Here is a 23,882-nt window from a genome sequence, read left to right on the forward strand (position 1 = left end):
CTTGGTTAAGTGCAGGTTTCAGTTGATCAAATAAAAGCTGCAAATAAGTACAATGATGACACCATCTATGCTGGAGAAAAACTTATAATTCCTTGAGAGGGATATGGGAGCTCAGATTATATTTGAAAGTTTGTAGTACAGGTTGTCATGGAATGTGTATGCAGTAATTTGCACAACAGCCTCAAGTCCCCAGTCTTGATTAGATATAAGAGGTCAGCCAGTCCAGTTTGAGTTTTGGATTGTTTATGGTAGGTTATCTATCACAAATTTTAAGGAAATATGTGATAAGCCAGTTGGAAATGTATTTGTTTTGTTTATACAGGTTTCTTTTAGATTTGTTACTCAGGGGCATGATGTCATGTTCTAGAGATACCCTGTCCATGTATCTTTACTATCTCGTAAAATGAAAGTTGAATGCTAATCATGCCAGAGTCCAGTGATTCTTTGGAAACTCATGTAGCAAATGGGTGATTGGTGTGCCCTGCATGACAATGCTACCCTGCGTTTATTAATAAGCTTTATCGTTGTATTGAACTCTTGTATTTTGGTGAGTGGTTTGACTCTATTTATCAAGTATCTTTATTCTTTGTTCCACCTTATTGTAGAGCATTTCTTAGCGTAGTTGCTGTTCAACTTTTTGAATGCATGTGAAACTAAAGTTGCCATCTTGTTCCCTTCTATCCATTGTATAAGACTTGTGTAACTGGTTTTGTTTCCTTGGTTGAGTGCAGGTTTCAGTTGATCAAATAAAATCTGCAAATAAGTACACTGATGACACCATCTATGCTGGAGAAAAACTTATAATTCCTTGAGAGGGATATGGGAGCTCAGATTATATTTGAAAGTTTGAGATTATATTTGAAAGTTTGTAGTATAGGTTGTCATGGAATGTGTATGCAGTAATTTGCACAACAGCCTCAAGTCCCCAGTCTTGTTTAGATATAAGAGATCGGCCAGTCCAGTTTGAGTTTTGGATTGTTTATGGTAGGTTATCTATCACAAATTTTAAGGAAATATGTGATAAGCCAGTTGGAAATGTATTTGTTTTGTTTATACAGATTTCGTTTAGATTTGTTACTCAGGGGCATGATGTCATGTTCTAGAGATACCCTGTCCATGTATCTTTACTATCTCGTAAAATGCAAGTTGAATGCTAATCATGCCAGAGTCCAGTGATGCTTTGGAAACTCATGTAGCAAATGGGTGATTGGTGTGCCCTGCATGACAATGCTACCCTGCGTTTATCAATAAGCTTTATCGTTGTATTGAACTCTTGTATTTGGTGCCTCCAGAATTATTAATTTCCAACCCTTATTGCGATGTGAATGATTAGTATTTGTCATTTGGTATGCATAACAAGCTTTAACTTCTTTTGATAATAAAAAATGCAGGCTGCATACTGGCATTTGCCTCTCAATTGGACTATTTAATGGTTATTTTCCACAAGTAAATAAACAGTGTTCATTTCAGATGGCATTTTCTCTTTGAAACTGTGCCTCTGGACAACAGCCTGCTAACTTAACTGAACATTCATAAAGCTCTGCCAAATCTTAGTAGTTCATGGCCTATTTTAAATTCTATCAAACTTATTCGAACTAACACAGTATTTACTTAAGCGGGGTCATTTCACACTGCTTAGTACAATAGAATGATCTTTCTTGAAATAGAATAAGTACTTCAAAAAAGTACCTATGAATTTTACTCATAGTTATTTGACTTTAACCTTAACAGAATCCTCTGCGGAATCCCTATATGTCTTCTGGTACAATGTGTCCCTTGTTTTACCCAAAAAAAAAAAAAAAAAAAAAACAGCAAAAAGGGCATCCTGGCCTTACACAGCCCGACATTAGAAGCCCTGCTGGATTGTTTGAGAAAGAGAAGCCCTTGTAGCCCTTGTACACGTACCCTGCAATTCTCGAATAATAAAACCCTGGGACAAACAGGATTGTTCCCAACAATGCAAACAACATACCTGAACAACAATAAATAGAAATCCCACAAAAATAAAATCAGATATAACCCTCAATCTTCAGCAGTAAGGCAACACCGATATAAGAGGCCAAAAAATCCAAAAACGGATTTGAGAAATAGAAGAAAAATGAAATGCTTTATTTCCGGATAAAAATCATAGACAAACCATGGGTTCTGTCACCACCGATTTGCTGAGAGAACATGAAGAGGCCAATGGCAATGATGATGGTGCCGAGGATTAATAGTGCAACTGCCAATGATATTTCCTTTCTGGAGGGCTTGCTGGGTACAATAAACGTACCACTGAAATCATTGTTGTTTACATAAGCCATGGACATGGATGGAACAAATCAAACCTCTTCTATTCGGCCTTATTATGGCAAAAACGCTTCTCCAAATTGCTCTCCATTAGATCTGTTCGTCCCAGAGATATTCAATATCTATATATAGCCACTATGATTGAACTTAGCTCCAAAAGCCGCTTTCTCTGCAAACATCTGCTTGTGACAAGGAGAGTAACGTGAATTAAAGCTTCTCCCAAACGCCTTGTCGGAAGCCTTACCTTGGAAGTTGATCGTTCATGCTTCAAACCTCATTAACTTAAAGCTACCGATGAAAATATCAGCGTAATTTTGGCGGGGTAATAATGTTGTTTAATTACGCCGTAAGGCGTTTCTCCTCTTTGAAATGGGTAGGTCAAATTGACAGATCATTGAGTTGGAAGGTTTGTAATAGTCCTCGTAGAGAGATATTTCAAATAATTCTTCAGTATTGTGCTTGAATATAATGAAAATGGATAGAGAAACACCTAGAGAAATCTTGGGGTAGAGTTGCTGCCTTTGCTTGTGACCTTCTGAATCTCAAAAAAATAATTTGTGATGAGTCATATTATGATTTACACTCAATATTAAATATAAGATAAATATATAGGAGTAGCATGTGAGTGTTAGATTTATAAAGAATATTCTTTTTATTATTAATAAAAATATAGATAGTTAGTTTCATTTTAAAGGGTTATAAATATGAGTTATAAATACAAGACTTAATAGGTTGTAAATATTTAAAGTGTTGTAAATATGAGTTATTAATTGTTTTTACTCAAAATCTGATAAATAGCAATTTAGTAATTTCTTTATAATGGAGTGACTTAAATTAATGTTTCTTTAGGTTGAAGGTAAAGCCACTAAAGTGCAAAAATTGTGATGCCAATAATTAGAGGGTCATCATGGGGTGATAAGAAATTTAATATTCCAAGAAGAGGAGGTAGTAGTAGATTCTAAATAAATTAGCAATGCAACAACATAAATGTTTGCAACAAATTTAGAGAGATCCACCTTGTTGAATAATGCACACACTACATGGATAATGGATTTCCGCACTTTATGCCTTACGGCGTTTTCTTTGCAACATCTGGTGCAAATGCTAGTTATTTTTTCTTTCGGAAACTTTATCTGTCGGTTTTTATTTTTATGTAAACCCATAAACCTATTTTTCTCCTTCCGGAAACTTCATCTACTATTATTTTAATGGTTATATTAACTTAATTTTCTCCTTTAAGAAATTTTGGGATATTATTATTATAATGGTTTTCATCTTTCATATTATAAGTTTAATGTTATAATTTTATAAATTTTAATTTGTGGGCAAAAAAATCAATCTTAAAGCAATTTCAACCTAAAAAAATTCAATCTTAAAGCAATTTCAACCTAATTCGAGAAAAGTAAGTTTTAAATAATTGCCACACAAACCTAATTCACTTATTTAAAAAATTCCATTTAAAAGTTTTATTGTTGGATAACCAGAATTCTCTCCTTCAAGAAACTTCATCTATTAGGTTTTGGGATTTTATTGTTATGGTTTTCATTTTCCAACGTCATAATTTTAGTGCTACAACCTTAAAAGTTGAATTTCTAACAATGAAACGGGTATGTTAACCTCATAGGTCGTACCTTGATTCGTTATTATGAGATTTTTTTATTAAAAACCCATATCCAAGTGTAATTGGTCTAAAAATATCTATTGTCTACTTTGGTCACCCACAAAAAAATATCTCATAGAATCAACTATCTCCACAATGTGAAATTAAAAATCAGCCTTTTATTCAAGGGTCACCTTACTTTCTAATGAAGACAAGAAGAGGGAAGAAGTTATCCTTACATCCTCTATCTTTCCATGTTTCTATGAGAGGAAATTCTTGATGTGAGCAAAATTACAATTCTCTTTGGTTGTATGTATGCCCTCTTGGATCATATGTTGTTCTTGATTTCTTATAAATAAATAAAAATGCTTCTTATATTTGAAAAATAACTAATGTATTATTCATTTCTTTTGCATGTTTTTTAGTGGGGAAGCACACATGATTTTCTTATATGGATTCTTGTGAAGAGTATTTGTTTTCGAAATGAACAACTATGTTGTGTGATTCTCTAGTGTGCACATTGTTGGCATGGAGTGCTATGATTTCTTTGTGTGCTTTATGTTTACTATTTATGCATCCTTTACATTTATTATGGGTGGGCTCCTCTGCATGTGTGACTACTCCACTAGACCAATGTGGTTGAACTCTTGGCTTCACATTGCTTATGATGGGTAAGCTTCACATCTTTGGTTCAAGCCACAAGGTCCTCAACTATCATTGAGATAATGTGTGATTTTATATGGTTTTGAATACAACACATGTTACTTTATAAGGTATATGTTATATAATATAACATGTATTATTAATATAATTATTAAATAATGATCGAGAGACTATGGCGTTGATGAGATAACGACGTTGGGGAGTCAATGAGGCTCGAGAGGCAATAATGTCGAGGAGATCATATTTACTCAATGATGGAAACACAACCTTGACATAGGGAAGGTTAAACTTCATCTTTTTATCTCCATGATGATTAACAGATCTCGAGTTGAGATGATTATATGCTAAAAATAAAAGATGCAAGGTTAAATGGAATTAGTTAACCCTCCTCATAAGTAATCGTTTATTTATTTTATGAATTTGGCGCTTAAGGCTAGTACACTTGCTCTATCCCTCCTTATTTTTCTTTAAGCATGGTTTAACATAATTACTAGATACTTTGTTTCTGTAGTTTTCTTCTAGTGGGTTTAAGTTTGTGCTACATCATCAATGTCAATAGGGACCATACACATTAGGCAATGCATATTATAATCTTCTAAAACAATCACATAAGAAATAAAGTCCTTTGTAAGAAGTATCCATTGGTGCTTTTACAAATAACGCACATACACAAAAGAAAAAAATGGTTAGTAGTTGATAATAAATATATGATTTACAATGGAACTATATATTTATAGTCACAATGTGAAAGGGTGTGATCTATGATTCTTCATTATTATTACTAATGCTATATGATACAATTGTATTAATTATTAGTTATCATTCCTACATCTATACCTATATGTGTATGTCACTTTGTCTCCCCCTTCAAATGCTTCATCCTCAAAGTATAGATAAAAGGAATTAGTTTGTTCACCCAATGAAACCCAAGTGGAGAATCATCATTTATGGGCATCCATTTGCCAATGATTGAATATTTTGTTTTTCTTCAACACTGATAGTGGGAGGAAGTAAATAGTAGTCCTAGAGTATTAAGTACATGGTCACTCTCTACACCAAGGTATATTTCATTAGTTTTTATCCAGTTTGCACTAAAATAACAAGCTCTATGCTCTATAGCTCCCTACTCATGCTTGTATACCAAATAATAGATAACTTTTATATGATCAACAATTAGAATGAAATATTCACCACACTAAACATGGAGTGAAAGCATATCACCATGTATTCACATTCATATTGTAACTATCACAAAGTCTCCTCAATATCGTTCATCTATACAACTCAATCTTTCCATTGATTCTTGCAAATAACTTTCCATTAAATGCGATGAGATTGTATAAAAAAATCTTGTTTCATTCTCACTACAAATGGAAAATGATCAAGTTGACTTGTTTTGATGGAAAATATGATAAGGATGTTCTTTATTTTGTTCAGTTGCAATTCTAATCCTTTCCAACACTTAACCCTTCAGGATAGTTGATTTGTTGATTTTAATAATAGTTCGCTTTAAGCATTGTTGCCAATTTCCATCATTTGTTGTTTCATCATTGTCACATTGCATATGAGAAAAATAAATTGTGCTAGGCAATTGTTCAGCTTGTTTTTCCCAAGGTTCATACTTAACAATGGAATCAACCTTCATTCTTTTCATTTTGTTATGTTCAGTTGACTTATCTCCCTCAAAATCCATTTCTAACCCACTATACGCTTTTGGTTAAGCCTTGAATTTGTTTCCATTACGCCATTGGTTCTTGGTTTTTTCAGATAAATTTGATTTAAATTCTGAAATTTCTTCATTGCTTGAGATAAAAAGACCAAATAACTTATCTTGACCTTCAATACCAATAATTGCACACCTATATTACCCTCGATTGTTGGTTTCTAATGCTTGAATGATAGAAAAAATGTTATTTTCACCAACATTTGTCTAATTCAACATGGCATCAAAGATATTATCCTCATATGTAAAACACGATATTAAGAAGCTATGTAATATGGTAGCTACTCATATAAGACTGCACTGTCTTTCTTAGTTGCTAGAAATTATTTATTTTTATTTTTTTGGTGAATTTTCATTGCTTTGACCATCTTGTTTATTATGCCCATATACTTTGACAACAGTTGAATTATCTTTCATTGTTGCACCAATCCCTTCAACAATAACCTTCTTACTTAAAAAAGTCGAAAGTATGTGAGTAAAAAACCCATGTTGTAACTCATCAACTTTCATACCATTGATACCAATGTATTTTGTCTTTTGGAAGAATCTATCTCAATATCATATTTGAGTTTAGATGTTTTCTCTAAGAAGGGTTGTTTTCACTTTTCACCCACCACTGAATTTGTATTTTAAGTGTTACTCTAAAATTTCTCAAATCTTTGTCTTCATCTTGGAAACCCCTATTTGTGGGCTCATTACTTTCCTTATCACAAACAACATTTGTACTATTTCCATTTCTATATTATTTAATAGTACAGTTGCAATTTTATACATAATATTATAAGTCTCTTAATATAGATTCATTTATTCTTAATTCATATTTGCATTAATTTCATAGTTTGTTGTCCCCGATCAGGTGTGGCTTGAGGTGTTGGGTGGTGTGCGTAACCGAGCCCACCACCCTACGATATGAGCAACATTAAAGTATGGGGGTGGTGTGGCCACCGTCGTGCATGCAGAAGCATGAAAATTTATATTTATGTGTCTTCTCGAATTTCCAATAGTGGTAACCAGAGGAGGGAGCGAAAATACTAGTTGCGTCGCTACCTTGTTGAGAGTTGGAATGTCACCATAATTAGAAGGTTTTGGTTTATATTTTGGAAAATTGGCGACCTGAAAAGAGGCACGTGTTTCAGTTGGTTTCGAAAGTTTGGCAGCCTGCTATACTTGAGTGAGCGTTAAGTGAACTAGATCTATAGAGTGCATTCCCATCACACTAGTGACACAACAACTTACATTGTGGACTAGAGAGGTTTTGCGATCAGGAGAGAGTTAGAAGCCTAAATCAAGAACTGGTAGCAGAGTTCATGGGTCATCCTAGTGCTAATTACTTCAGTCTTCGGGCAGTCATATTTCATCTCTGCACACAAAGTTTGGAGCTTTGTTCTCCCCAGGTAACTTTGAAACCTCTCAGTTATCTTTATCTCATAATCACATTACTTTACAATGTTGGGTTTCGTAGTTGGATCTTTACTCCTAGTTGTGGCATCGTAACTTTTGTTGTGGTTTAGCTTAATACATATACCTGGGTCTATTGTGGTTATCCAAAGTTTAGCTACACGTGTTGGGGTGATTTATTGGCTATGGTGGTTTGGTTCTGTGTGAATTCTACCTATCTGTCCCGATCTAATGTTTTACCCCTAGTACAAGTCATGTTGGTTCTTTGTGAAGTTTTTTCCTTCAAGTCAGGCTAGTGGTTGAACACATGCATACCCTTTGCTTGTCATTCCTTGGTTATACCAGTGCAAACCCTTGGCATCCAGCCTTCATGCAGTGCCAACACTTAAGGAGCAGAAGAGGGAAGGGGGATGGTAGAGGTCCTTGGGGTTGAAATTAAGCCCAACAACAAGCCCAAAAAACTATTGAGACTTTTCAATCAGTCATCCCTATTGATATTCAAAGTGAAATTTAGACCCTTGAAAACATGGTAGCTAGAGACAGATACACCATTTATGACTCAAAGCTTATGGAGGAATTTGGGCAGCTGATTTCAAACCCATGCCACACTAGGGGAAAAAAAGCAGTATCTTCGAGCCTTATTTCTTTATTGGAAAATGAAAACTATGACTGGCAAGAAAAATAGGTTGACAAGTACAACATATTTTCCAGTCTTGTGGATTTGGAAATAGAATAGAGGAGTATGAGGTTCTATATGGAAAGGATGGTTGCCTGCATGGCTCAAATTGAGTGTTGTATTCTCAGCATAACCACTTCTTTGCTCCCCTAGGATCTAGTGCAAGAGATCTGACACCAGTCACGTCTTTTGACTCTTATTTGTTCTGTGATTGTTGATAGTATTTTGTGGTCTGATGACTTTATGGGCACTCTAGTTATGCTGCAAATGTTACAATTTCTTTAATTTTTGACTAATTACTCTATACGCAGATGGTCAAAACATTTCGTTTCACATGGGGTAAATTGAGACCATTTTTCATAACAAAAGATGATAGTGAATAGCTAAACTATGTACTAAAATATTTGGTTTTGTGAGGTAATAAAATTGTTGGCACGAAAGAGTCATGAGGGGGAAAAGACCCCGGGTTCAAGCGCGGAGAGCCAACAATGGTTTGTTTTAGTCTAGGACAACGTCGACACATTCACATTACCCAAGGGGTAAGGAGTCTCACCCAAGGCATGCCATGACTAGAAATAAGAAGGGTTCGTCATGGATTCAAGGAAATACCAATCGGAGCACTAGCCAATAAACTATGTATAACATTACACACATATTCAAGATAACAACATACCATCTAATAGACATAAACTACTACATGCATGAATCTTACTGGACATTTCAATATTTTAAGGGGGTCACCACATCATGTACACTCATACACATTATGCTCTGCAACTAGTCTAGACTTTCCTTTATATGAATTCAACATTACAACATTACATCTTGGCATTCGCCACAGGGGAATATAAGAAATACCCATTTACAGATTCCCGTGTTCATTCTATAACTCAAAGATCCCACTCAGCTAAGCTTCTGCATTCTAATACCATCCTACTACAACCAACTATCCTCTCCGCAACGCCAACCTCAACAGATTTTTCAACCAACCTCGCTTCCTTACGGGTCTTCTCCTTTTATATTCTTCTCTGTCGCTTAGACTTCTAGTTCTTGCTCGGTTGTTCTTCCCCTTGATTGCCCCTCCTCCTTCCTATTCGCTTGGATTCCTTTGTCTTCTGTTGCCACCTTGCCACAACTCCTCTGCAACTGCTTGTTCCTACTTTGCGGCCCAGCTGTCCTTCCCGCAAGCTAACCGTTGCTGCCGCCTGTTTCCTTCCCATTCTTTGGCTTGCAAAAATGATCAAAACCTTTGCGAAATCAAAACAAAGGCCCCAACATGCCCTGACCACAATTCTTTGACTCGTCCCTGAGTTAATTCATTTCAGCCTTGGTTGGCCCTACTGGTATTTCCATGGGTTCTTCGGTTGGTGGCCACACTGGTTCTACTGACTACTTGGCTGGTGCTTCTTTCACTATGTCCAATGCTTGCATGGTGGCATCTACTCCCGCTGCACTTTCCTCCTTCTAAGGCTCCCCCATTCCAAACGAAGGCTCCAACTCTGGAACATCTATCGTGGTTTGTTGCCTGAATTCTCTATACCTGTGAATGGCAATTTCCCATCTGACGAGGATTGTGTCAGCGCGGTGAGTGAATTCTTCGATCATATTTGATGTTAACTCCATTGGCTGTTGGCATTGCAGGCTATCCCATTGTGGTCCATTGGAGTCACAAACCTCTTTTAGAGTTAGGACCTGCGTACGGACCGGTGGCCACAAGTCTCTAATCACCTTCTTTGTTTTTGCTGACTCTTCCTCAATTTGACCAACTTGGGCGTGGATTGCATCGATCTGGTCATTGATATACTACAGTTGGGCTAGGTCTGTGCAGTCCTTGTGTTGGTGAATAATGTCTGTATTTGCTCTCTCATTAGGTAGACCAAGTGAATTTTCAGCGCCAGGCTTCCTGGCCAATCATGGACTTTTTCCATCAAGGCATAACTGTCCGTGAGGGCATCGGCTAATGCTTGCTTCTTTGCTTCCACTTTAGTGATTTTATTCTCGACAGTCCTCGTGTATATCTCTACTGGGTCTAGCAGTGCTGATCTTACCATCTCCAGCTTCCTTTTCATGTCGGCATTAGTGGCTACTAGATTTGAGCATGCCACCTGGATGTGGTTGTAATAGTTTACTAGTGTGCAGGTTGTGATGTCTACTGGCGCCTCTATATTTGCATCAACGATCGTCAGCCATAATGACCAGAATCCCTGCGTGACCTGGTCAACATGGGATTGTAAATATGTAGTCGCTCGCCTTAGGTGATCACATTCTTTTGTTACGTCCTACAATTACTTTGTTTGTTGCTCACGCTCCTTGGCCAGATCCTCATGGATCTTTTTGTCCCTGTGCGTTGCTTGTTGTATAAATGTGAATAAATACACTGACGACTAGTGTTGTAATGCGTCAGCTTCTGTTGTACTGGGCTCAGGGAAATGATGCTATATGGGTAGGCCACTGGAGATGGATTTTTCTGAGTGGGAGGTGGGCAAATGAACTTGCTGTAACTGCGGAGTGAATTGTGGAGTGGGTGTTACAATGTTAGGGTTCAGGACCACTCTGATATTTATAAGAAGAATTTGTTGGTACGGCTCAACCCTTTCTTCCTGCGGAATAGTGTCTGTGCTTCCCCTTGTGGTGGGTTCGACCGCAGCAGTGGCGATGCAAGTGATGTTGGATGTGTACTGCTGGCAAACGTGGTGCCCTTTGCCTGCCCTGCTGACTCAACTTATGTTTCCATAGTTGTTCATCGTCGGATAGACAGGAGGGTTTCTTACAGGTTCGCAGAGGTGGAGGCTGTGTTCGGGGAGGATTCCCGCGTCTGTAGTAAGATGGTGGAGGTGGTGGTAGGAATCTCTTCGATTTTGGGAGACGCAAAAACTGAGTGCTTGACGTCATCAGTAAGGTCGACAACTGGAGGTGGTGGAGCAATTTTTGGCTTTTTAACGGTTGGACTACGAACAACTCTTTTCTTCTTTGGCTTGGGGACTGTTGGCTGAGATGGAGAGTGGGCTACTCCAGTGGGGAGTTTCATGGCCAGTGGAGTGGTGATGATGGGTGAAAACATGGTGGAACCTTGAAATTGCACGGGATAATTACTCTCACCTGATTGTCCTTCAAAGCTTGCAATTATTCGCCTCAGCTCGAACATTTTCTCCTCCATCTGAAGCACCATTGGTTGGAGGACATCTTTGGCTCGCTTTTTCCTGCTACTTTCTGTTGCATCTCCCCCTTCCGCCTACTGCTTCAATGCTCCAAACAAATAGTTGTACTTCCCATCAATAATTTCACAAGCCACCCCGTCCATGATCCCACCTCGATTTGGAGTGCTGCTGCAGTCAAGACGAACCTCTGTGACCTCATCTTGAATGTGTTTGTATGGACGCACCTTAGCCTAAGGTAGGTGTGTGCATGTGAGGCTTCGAACCAAATTTCTTCTGAAAATTCATCCAACAGAGTCTTAGGTATCCTCTGCGTCGACCTTATCGTGGTTAGCATCAGTTCATACCAATCCTTGAAAGCCGTCTCATTTATCTCTTTTGTGTTGGGATCCCCCGATGCTCTCCATGGTTCATAACAGAGTGCTATCGGTTGTCCTTCGACAAGGGTCGCCATTTCCCTTTCTTTCGGCAGTCTCCATTTCCACATTTCCAAAGACATCAAAATGTACCCAAACAGAAAATTGGTACTCTGCCTATACACATCTTCACATGCTTCAAACAATTCGTTAAGAACAAAAGCAGACCAGTTAAGTACCTCTCCTTGGCAGCAATGTTCTGCAACCAAAATTGCGTCCAGTGTGCATTCATTTCTCGTAAAATGTCTCATGGTTTTTCCTGCTATGATGTAGCAGGAAAATCTGATGTCGACCTTGTTCATCATATCAAGCTTTTCTCCTCTTCCACCCCGTTCAGTCCTGTATTTTGCATAGTAGTTATCTTCATTCTTCTTTTTGGCTCTTTTTGCCCCTACCTAGAATGTTGTGCTGAATGCATTCCCTCCCGTTGACAACCCTATTAGATGATGAATATCGTCTACATGAATGGGGTACTCTTTGTCAAGCCACAGTGACCCCCTACGCATTCTGCTTGCTAGTAGTTGGGTACATTTCATTGTAGCGAATTGAGTGCCGAAGACAGGTAGGCTTCTCAAATGAAGTAAGGTTGACCTATGTAATCCTTTAAAGGCTTCCTTGACTCTGGAAGTCTTGGTGTCATCATCCTTCTGGATTTCCTCTACATAAACGTCCCTCTTCAGAGTTGGGAATTCGAATCAATCCATAAGGTCATTGTCAATTAGAACCGCCTTATCATATTTGCCATAAAAATTGTTGACCATCTCAATTCACTCATCTAATGGATCCTGTGGAACAGAGAAAATCCCCTTCACCATCTCCCTTCGTCTCTCGTGTTATCACCCTAAAATTTTTGTTTCTAAGCTTTGGAAAGTTTGCCTTGTTTCTAGTCATAGTCTTATAGGTTTTGAGTCATCTCATCTCAATATGTGTGATTCTCTTTTCCAAAAACAAAAGTTTCACAGCCTCATTCCATGTCCTAGAAGCCTCACCATGTGTTTTGACATCAGTTTGATTCCAAAGGATTGATGTTAGTCTTGGTCTAGTCTTTCCATGGTTGTTTTAGAGTCTAATATCTAAAAGAGAGTCTTGTTGGTATGGTCAAATAGGTTCAATACTTTGTTCTTGCCCATCACTGGTCCCACATCACACATAACTTCCATGTGTCGAACTTGTGTCAAGGTTTCCGTAGTGAAAAACTCACTCAAGGAGTTTTCGTAGTGCAAAACCTGGAATTTGCACTAGCTACACTACGAAATTGGGGATTCTGAACTAGGAGTTTTCGTAGCGTGCTACGAAACCCCTGAAGCAGCCTGTTTCAGCATAAAAGACTCTGTTTTTTGCTTTTATTAGTCAACTTATAGAAGGGTTCCTGAGCAGCTGAGAACTCAATTTTCAAAACTGAAAGAGGCTTTTCGTCCTAACATACTTAACTACAAAAACCTCTTTCGGTTTCTTCAAATTCGTTCTGCGGTGGTAGGAATTTATGGTTAAATTTGCGCTATGAAACTGCTGAAAGTCAAGCTTTGTCTTCTGGTTTGAGCAGTATTTTTCAAGATCAGTTTCTGGTCACAGGAAAAGGTATTTTGGAATTGTGAAGGAGGTTTCTATTCATAAAATCTCCAGCTACAATAACCTATCTCACTTTTTTCATAAGTGTTTTCAGTTGGGAGATGCTAAGCTTTCTTTGGAACCCTAATTTCAAAGAACATATTTTTCTTGTTTTACATGTGCTTTTCAAGGATAGATTTTGGACAGCTGGAGAAGTGTTTTAAAAAAATGAGAGAGGTATTTGTTCTAGACAGCCTGGAATACAAAAACCTCCTTCAGTTTCATAAAATATTTCATGGATGAGAACATAAAGGCTCTGTCCCACGTGCCAATTTCCAAGGATCCTAAACCTAAAAATAGGGAAACATGTTCCCTAATTCCTAGGGTTTATCATCAGCAGCAAGGTGAAAACGTGGGGGGTTTCATCAAATTTAAATTCATGGAGTTATAGGTGTCAAAAGGAATGTTTAATTCCTATATAAGGTTGTTGTAATCATAATAAGGAGTTACACTCCTAATTGTATTAGGACTCTAGGACTGCTAGTTAGCTTTCATTTGTATTTAATAGTTTGTTTTATGGTTAGAATAGGTGTCACTCATAGCAAATTCGAATTCTCTTGATGAGGGATGAGGGAATCCATATTTTAAATGCTATATATGAAGCAAGAGGTTGAATTAGCAAAGGGTTGGAGACTTTTTGGCTCAACTGCTGCTCTATGTGCAGACTGTGTATATTTTTAACCTAATGCAGAATTTCTACTTAGACAACTCAAGATTCATGAAGAGTTCTTGTATGTTCTCATTTTGATGGCATATTCCAATAATTACATTGTAGTGGTGTTTACTTATGATACTCAGAATTCATCAATGATGCTCTGACTTCCTTCATAGATAAACTAACTGTGTTTCACTGTTTTATATTTGCATTTCTGCACTTGAACTCTATAATGCCTTGACTTCCATGCTAGGTAGAATGTTTTGGCTTCACTAGTCAGGATTCAAAGAGAGTTTTTAATGTCTTATTGTCTCATGGCTTTCCTCTTTCAATTACTTGCAGTGGTATGAATACATGTTACACAGAACTCATCAATGATGCTCTAACTTCCTTCATGTATTTATAAACCGTGTTTCCTTGCAGTGTATCTTTATTTTGTTGATGTATAAAACTCTCTATGCCTTGACTTCATGTTAAGCCGATCTTGCTGTGGTACTGAAACATACTTTTACTCCATAGCCCAATGGTAGCCAGCCTTCATCTTTCAACCTATAAACATATACAATCACAAACCATAGAGTTAGCCATCTATCCATATCTTTAATCAAAATCATTAACCCTTTGAGAGAGCCCTCTCAGGTTGAGGAGGATAAGCCTCAGCTAAAAGATTGGTTTGAAATAGTTACACTGAGATAATCTGATCAGCAACCTATCAGGGTCCTAGTTTGGTGATAACATTTTGGTGCGTTTGCCGGGAGCTTGAAGTCTATTCATTCTCGAAATTAAGAAGCTGAACTTCTGAAGGTAGCAGGAGCTCAGACATCTTTTTGATGCTGCAAAACTACCTTGGCGACTCCACACATCAAATAACAAATTGGAAGGTGACTCCATTGCTAGAAGATCACTAGCTTGATGAAGTTTCAAGATGAGTTCCATTGCAAGAATGAATGCCAGGTATGCCCCTATGAATCGGTCTCATATCCCTGGTTTTCCAAATCCTATGCCAAAGGTTGATTGGTTAGATTATCTTCCAATATTCAAAGATGAAAAGAAAGATAATGCTACTCTTCATTTGGTTAGGTTACATATGCATGTACGCAGTCTTAAGGTTCAGTTCCCTGAAGATTGTCTCATGAGGATGTTTATGACCACTTTAGAAGGAAAAGCATGGTCTTGGTATAAAAGCTTGGAAAATGGTTCAATATATTCGCTTGCTAATTTTCATGATGAATTCTATGAGATGTATAAAGAATTTCATCCTTCTTTATTGCTAGTCAAAGATTGTTGTAAACATTCGAGTCTTATTCAGTATTTGGAGGATTATTATGATGAGGATGAATTTATGGATGAAGAAATTTTAGAGGCTCTTCATAACAATACATTTCAACAACTAGAAGAAAGGATAACATCCCAAGACATGCAACATAGAAATCAGCAAGAGCATACTTATGAAAATCATATTACATCCTCCGAGAATGATGTAGAGATGCAACAGACTTGTCAGTCTTCGGATCATAATGAAGATGAAAATAATTACAAACACCAAGAAAAAACACTAGAAGAAATTTTTTATAACCCTCAGGCAGAGGAAAAGGTTGATCATTTATGTAATTCCTTGCAACAGATTACTTCAAAGAATGATTATAATAATGAGGAAAATTACCTTGTTTGTGGAAATTATGTAGAAAAGTAGTTGGATAGCATATCAAAAGAATCTTGTGTGGCTGAGAATCATTTGTCTGAAGATATAGAATGTTATGATGATCATCAAACTAATCATGTCTTTTTTGACCCTATAGCTGATTACATGGAAAAGATTTACTGTTCAGGCTTCCAGTTATATTTTCATCTTGAAGAATAGTTACACCTCATTCTGCCTTGGTTATTTTAGTATCTGGTTTATTTTTGCTTCAAGCACAGTCAAGAGATTCAAGTGTCAGATCAGATAGATGACTGGCTACATTGGAAGTTTCATGTTCCTTGAGCTACAAGTGGAGATTCCAGCTGATAGGGTAGGTATGAATGTGCAAATAAGCTCAGGGTAGGTTGATTGAGCATCTATATCAGTAGGTGCAGTTTTAATTCTTATTTCAGAAATCATTAAAGGCTTGAGGAGCAGATTGGGCAGAAGTTCAGAGTTTTATTCTAGAGGATGGATAGCGGCACTGGAGCTACAAGTTCTTAGCATACCACAAGGGCACACTATCCCTAGTGGAGCCACCGTTATCCACCTAAATTTTTTGTTTCTAAGCTTTGGAAAGTTTGCCTTGTTTCTAGTCATAGTCTTATAGGTTTTGAGTCATCTCATCTCAATATGTGTCATTCTCTTTTCCAAAAAAAAAAGTTTCACAACCTCATTCCATGTCCTAGAAGCCTCACCATATGTTTTGACATCAGTTTGATTTCATAGGATTGATGTTAGTCTTGGTCTAGTCTTTCCATGGTTGTTTTAGAGTCTAAGATCTAAAAGAGAGTCTTGTTGGTATGGTCAAATAGGTTCAATACTCTGTTCTTGCCTATCACTGGTCCCACATCACACATAAGTTCCATGTGTCAAACTTGTGTCAAGGTTTTCGTAGTGCAAAAATCACTCTAAGATTTTTCGTAGCGCAAAACCCAGAATTTTCACTGGTTGCACTATGAAATTGGGGATTCTGAACTAGGAATTTTCGTAGCGCGCTACGAAACCCCTGAAGCAGCCTGTTTCAGCATAAAAGACTCTGTTTTTTTTATTTTACTAGTCAAATTCCAGAAGGGTTCCTGAGCAGCTGAGAACTCAAATTTCAAAACTGAAAGAGAATTTTCTTCCTAACATACTTAACTACAAAAACCTCTTTCAGTTTCTTTAAATTCGTTCTGAGGTGGGAGGAATTTATGGTTAAACTTGCACTACGAAACTGCTGAAAGTCAAGCTTTGTCTTCTGGTTTGAGTAGTCTTTTTCAAGATCAGTTTCTGGTCACAGGAAAAAGTATTTTGGAATTTTGAATGAGGTTTATATTAATAAACTCTCCATCTACAATAAACTATCTCACTTTCTTCATAAGTGTTTTCAGTTGGGAGATACTAAGCTTTCTTTGAAACCCTAATTTCAGAGAACAGATTTTTCCTGTTTTACACGTGTTTTTCAAGGATAGATTCTAGACAGCTGGAGAAGTTTTTTAAAAAACCAAGAGAGGTTTTTGTTCTAGACAGCATGGAATACAAAAATCTCCTTCAGTTTCATAAAATATGTCATGGATGAGAAGATAAAGGCTCTGTCCCACGTGCCAATTTTCAAGGATCCTAAACCTAAAAATAGGGAAACATGTTCCCTAATTCCTAGGGTTTATCATCAGCAGCAAGGTGACAACGTGGGAGGCTTCATCAAATTCGAATTCATGGAGTTATAGGTGTCAAAAGGAATGTTTAATTCCTAGATAAGGTTGTTGTAATCATAATAAGGAGTTACACTCCTAATTGTATTAGGACTCTAGGACTGCTAATTAGCTGTCATTTGTATTTAATATTTTGTTTTATGGTTAGAATAGGTGTCAGTCATAGAAAATTCGAATTCTCTTGATGAGGGATGAGGGAATCCATATTGTAAATGCTATATATGGAGCAAGAGGTTGAATTAGCAAAGGGTTGGAGACTTTTTGGCTCAGTTGCTGCTCTATGTGCAAACTGTGTATATTTTTAACCGAATGCAGAATTTCTACTTAGACAACTCAAGATTCATGAAGAGTTCTTGTATGTTCTTGTTTTGATGGAATCTTCCAATACTTAAATTGCAGTGGTGTTTACTTATGATACTCATAATTCATCAATGATGCTCTGACTTCCTTCATAGATAAACTAACTATGTTTCACTGTTTTATATTTGCATTTCTGCACTTGAACTCTATAATGCCTTGAATTCCATGCTAGGTAGAATGTTTTGGTTTCACTAGTTAGGATTCAAAGAGAGTTTTTAATGTCCTATTGTCTCATGGATTTCCTCTTTCACTTACTTGCAGTGGTATGAATACATGTTACTTAGAACTCATCAATGATACTCTAACTTCCTTCATGTATTTATAAACTGTGTTTCCTTGCATTGTATCTTTGTTTTGTTGATGTATAAAAACTCTCTATGCCCTGACTTCACGTTAAGCTGATATTGCTGTGGTACTGAAACATACTTAGACACCATAGCCCAATGGTATCCAACCTTCATCTTTCAACCTATAAACATATACAATCACAAACCATAGAGTTAGCCATCTATCCATATATTTAATCAAAATCATTAACCCTTTGAGAGAGCCCTCTCAGGTTGAGGAGGCTAAGCCTCAGCTAAAATATTGGTTTGAAATAGTTACACTGAGATAGTCTGATCAACAGCCTATCAGGGTCCTATTTTGGTGATAACATCTAGTATACAATTGTTATCCGAGGCTTCTCACTTCTGTGTTTATGCAACTGTTCTTCAAAGCGAGGCTAGAATTATTCAGTTATGTGCAATTGAAACTTTGTGATTTCCTTCATTGTCCTAGGAGTTAAGTAGCCGAGCTTGATGCGACGTTTCCTGACTGGACTTTAGCAACTAATTACTCCGATAACTTTCCCCATGTGTTCTAGCCATAATTTGCCGCCATCGGCTGACCTAGACCTGACAACTGTGACGTGGACTTGGAAAAGACAACATGGGCTGCATGGCGTATTAATTTTTCTGTGATAGGATTATTTATTGTAGGTTTTAACCCCGTACCGAAATTACCTACATACAAATTCTAAAACACAGAAAATAAACAATGCAAGAGCATAACACATGAAACACATATACACAGAAATTTCCCCTGGATCGCAAAATCGGGACTACCATCTTAATTTTTCATTATGTTCCTTTCAATGTTACAATACATATTTATACATGCTGAAGCATCTAATACCATGGACTGAAAACCATTGCGTCCAAAACCATGTGCAAAAAACATGCACAAAACCATAGGTAGGTCCGCCCAACCTAATATAGGGTCCAAAAACAAAATTTTCCAGGGCGTTGCTCTAGACCCCATAGAGTGGGGTTACCTGCACCACTCAAACCCCCTATGATCACCCATGCTACGCAATCGACACAACGAAGGGGGGGCTCCTCCCCCCTTCTAACCCCCCGGTTAACTACGTGGGCTAGTCGTGGAAAGAATATAACACAACCCAACATTCTCCCACTTGTTGTTTTCTTTCCACAGGGGGCCACAAGAGAGCTTAGTTATTTATGCATCCCTACAACACCCATTGTTTCTCTACACCAAGAGAACTTCTCAGAGCTCATAGATTTTTTCAATGCATCTGCAGTATTCTTCAAAGTGTCCACCTTTACCAGCAACACCTTTTTGTCTTCTATCATATCCCTCACAAAGTGATACTGAACATCAATGTGCTTTGTCTTTAAATGATATGCAGGGTTCTTTGCCAAGAAAATTTCACTTTGGTTGTCACAGTCTATCCTTATAGCTCTCTGTACTAACCCGATACTTGAACACAATCTCTGCAACCAAACTGCTTCCTTTCTTGCATGAGTGGCTGCCATGTATTCTGCCTCTGTAGTTGATAGTGCCACTACATATTGTTTCTTACTCATCCAATTGGCTGCACCTCCAAATAGGTTAAACACATACCCACTTATAGATCTTCTTTGATCCAGATCTCCAGCCTCCTGCATCAACAAATCCACGAATATCCAACACTGTCCAATCCTAGTCTTCCTTGGTCAGCACAAACCATAATCACTAGTGCCATGCAAATGAAAACCTGCTTCACTGCTGTCCAGTGCTCCTTCCTTAGTTTTGACATAGACCTACTCAATACTCCCACTACATGTGCAATGTCTGGTCTAGTACAGACCATTGCATACATCAGGCTACCGACTGCACTTGCATATGGAACACGGGACATGTCCTCTTCCTCTTCTTGTGTCTTGGGACACTTTTCAGTAGATAACTTTACACCTACATGAATAGGAACCTTCACCGGTTTACTATATTTCATATTAAACCTCTGCAATATTTTCTCGACATAGTTCCTCTGGTTTAACCAGAGCTTCCTCTTTGTCCGATCTCTTTTAATTTCCATGCCCAAAATATAGTTTGCAGCACCAAGATCTTTCATGTTGAATTTGGAGGACAAATGGGTCCTCAAATCCTGGATAATTTCTTTGTCATTTCCAACCAGCAACATATCATCCACATACAAGACCAAATAAATAACAAGGTCACCAATTAATTTAAAATACACACAGTAATCTGCTTTGCTTTTGGTGAAGCCAAGTCCCCATATAAATGTATCAAATTTCTGATACCACATCCTTGGTTACTATTTTAACCCAAAGAAAGACTTATTTAACTTGCATACCAGTTCTTTCTTACCCTTCACCGCAAAGCCTTCAGGTTGCTTCATGTAGATCTCCTCTTCCAGATCCCCATGAAGAAATGTTGTCTTCACATCCATCTGTTCTACCTCAAAATCAAGAGCAACAACAACAGATAAAAGTACTCTAATAGAAGTTACCTTGGAAACAAGCGAAAAAATATCACCAAAATCAATTCCTGACACCTGGGAATAACCTATTGCTACCAACTGAGCTTTGTATTTCTCCACCTTTGCTTCTACATTTGTCTTCTTCTTCAGCACCCATTTGTTGCTAATGGGTTTCCTTCCATTCGGCAACTCCATTAGATCCCAAGCCTCATTTTTGTACAAAGATGCCATTTCATCAACCATGGCCTCTTTCTAGAGTTTTCCATTGTCTGAATCTACTTCTTCCTTCACAGTTCTGGGATCATTATCAGTAATAGATAAAGCAAAATTTGAACAGAAAGCAAATGGACTATACCTTTCTAGCTGCCTTCTTTCTTGAACTGATCTTCTCACACTCAGAGTTTGTGGCTCTTCATCTTCTGATTCCTCCTTTGCTGTAGAGTCTAATTCTTCCTCCTTAAGCTCAAATTCTATCTCCTCAGGTTCCTTTGGTTGGACTTCATGTTTAATAACGTCTTTTACCTCTCTAAACACCACATCTTGGCTATACACAACCTTCCTTGTTATTGGGTTCCAAAGCTTATAACCCTTTAAAACATCCTTATACCCAATAAAGATGAACTTTCAGATTTACTATCCAACTTGGTTCGTTTCTCCTTTGGAACATGTACATATGCATCACATCCAAATACCCTTAGATGTGAGAGAGAGGGTTTCTTACCAGTCCATACCTCTTGTGGAGTCTTATCCTCCAACGCTGATGAAGGTGATCTGTTGACCAGGTAACATGCTGTCTCCACCGCCTCTGCCCAGAATACCTGTCCTAACCTGGCATCACTGAGCATGCTTCTTGCCCTTTCCATCAACATCTTGTTCATTCTTTCTGCAACTCCATTTTGCTCAGGTGTGTATGGAGTAGTCTTCTGTCGTGCTATACCACACTTCTTACAAAATTCTTCAAATTCCTTGCTGCAAAACTCTCCATCGTTATCTGTCCTCAACACCTTTATCTTCTTCTCTGTTTGGTTTTCCACCAGAGCCTTAAATTCTTTAAACTTGTCAAAGACTTCAGATTTCTTCTTAAGGAAATATATCCATGTATTCCTTGAGAATTCATCTATAAATGATACATAGTACATAGAATTACCCATTGATGGAACTTTCACAAGTCCAAACACATCACTATGAACAATTTCTAATATATGTTTTTTCCTCTTACCACCAGAGCGGAAACTCACCCGATTCTGCTTCCCATATACACAATTTTCACAGAAATCAAAATCCAGAGAGCTATTACTCATACCTTCTACCATACATTTACCATGAAGTATTCAAAGGCCTTTCTCTCCAATATGTACAAGCCTTTGATGCCACAACATGGTCTTCTTTCCAGAGACCACAAGATTTTCTGCTCCACTTTTAGGAACCACAGAGCTGTTGCACCCATCAACAATAGTGCTACCTTGCAGCTTGTACAGAGTTCCAATCCGAACTCACCGCATCAATACCAGTGCTCCCCGAACCATCTTGCAGGTATCATTCTTGAACACTGTCTTTACACCTGCATCATCTAGCTTGCTTATATAAGTCAAATTTCTGGCTAATGCAGGAATATGCAGAACACCCGAAAGTGCTCTAACCCTTCCACCTTACAACTTCAACTTTACTTTTCTACAACCAATGATTCTAGCCTTCCTATCATCCCCCAAGAAGACATCACCACCATCATATTTCTCATACTTGCAGACCCACTCTCTATGGGGAGTGAAGTGAAAGGATGCACCTGAGTCAATCAACCATGCCTCACGATCTACTTGTATACTTGAAGAAGCCAAGTACACATCCCCACCTTCATCCGAGGTGGTTTTCACCTCTATAAAAGGAGCATCATCAGATCCCTTTCCTTTATCATGAGCTTTATATTTACAATCCCTTTTGTAGTGCCCTTCTTTTCCGCATTTCTAGCACACCACCTTTACAGGTTTTCCTGGAGATTAAATCTACCTCTAGATTTAGATCTCCCACTCGATGACTTATTTTTGTTTCTGTTCTGGGACCGTCAAATAGACAAGGCATCACCATTCTGGCTCTCCATATTTTTCCGTCTCATCTCCTCTGTCAACAAGGATGAGACTATTTCATCAAACTTCAAAGCAGTTGCATTGCTAGCTATCGCAATAACCAAACTATCCCATGAATCTGGGAGAGAACACAATAAACTGATGCACTTATCTTCATCTGAAATTTTAATATCAACAAATAATAATTGACTTACCATAGTATTAAATGCGTTCAGATGTTCTGTCACCGAGTCTCCATCTTTCATCCTCAAGTTATACAACTTTTTCCGTAGGAATAGTTTATTCACCAAGAGACTTAGATTGGTACAAATTACCTAACTTGTCCCACAAAACCTTTGCCGTAGCTTCCCCTGATACATTCAGCAATACTGAATCCAAGAAACACAATCGTATTGTGCTCTTAGCCTTCCGATCCAACTTCTTCCATTCTTCATCAGACACTCCCGTTGGTTTAGTACCCGGATCTACCACGATCCACTAATCTTTATCCACCAACATATCCTCCATCTTGAGTTTCCATAACTCAAAACTCTGACCATTAAATTTATCAATCTCTATCTTTTTACTTCTCGCCATCTTCTTCCACCACCAGAATCGATCCCGTAGATATCCCACTGAACAGGGTCTACCAGAGGCCCAAGTGAAATCCCTCAGCATCAAAGGCATCCCCTTGAAGCCAAAATAGCTCTGATACCAAATGTAGGTTTTAACCCCGTACTGAAATTACCTGGATACGAATTCTAAAACACAAAAAATAAACAATGCAAGAGCATAACACATAAAACACATATACATAGAGATTTTCCCCTGGATCCCAAAATCGGGACTACCAGCTTGATTTTTCATTATGTTCCTTTCAATGTTACAATACATATTTATACATGCCGAAGCATCCAGTACCATGGACCAAAAACCATTGCGTCCAAAACCATGTGTGAAAAACATGCACAAAACCATAGGTAGGTCTGCCCAACCTAATATAGGGTCCAAAAACAAAATTTTCCGGGGTGTTGCCCTGGACCCCATAGAGTGGGGTTAACTGACCCCTCAAACCCCCTGTGAACCCTCCCCGCTATGCAATCATCGCAACGAAGGGGGGGCTTCGCCCCACTTCTAACC

Source organism: Pinus tabuliformis, chromosome 3_1, assembly GCF_031772625.1.
Source record: "Pinus tabuliformis cultivar Carrire ecotype Pingquan chromosome 3_1, CPIR1, whole genome shotgun sequence".
NCBI lineage: Eukaryota > Viridiplantae > Streptophyta > Pinopsida > Pinales > Pinaceae > Pinus > Pinus tabuliformis.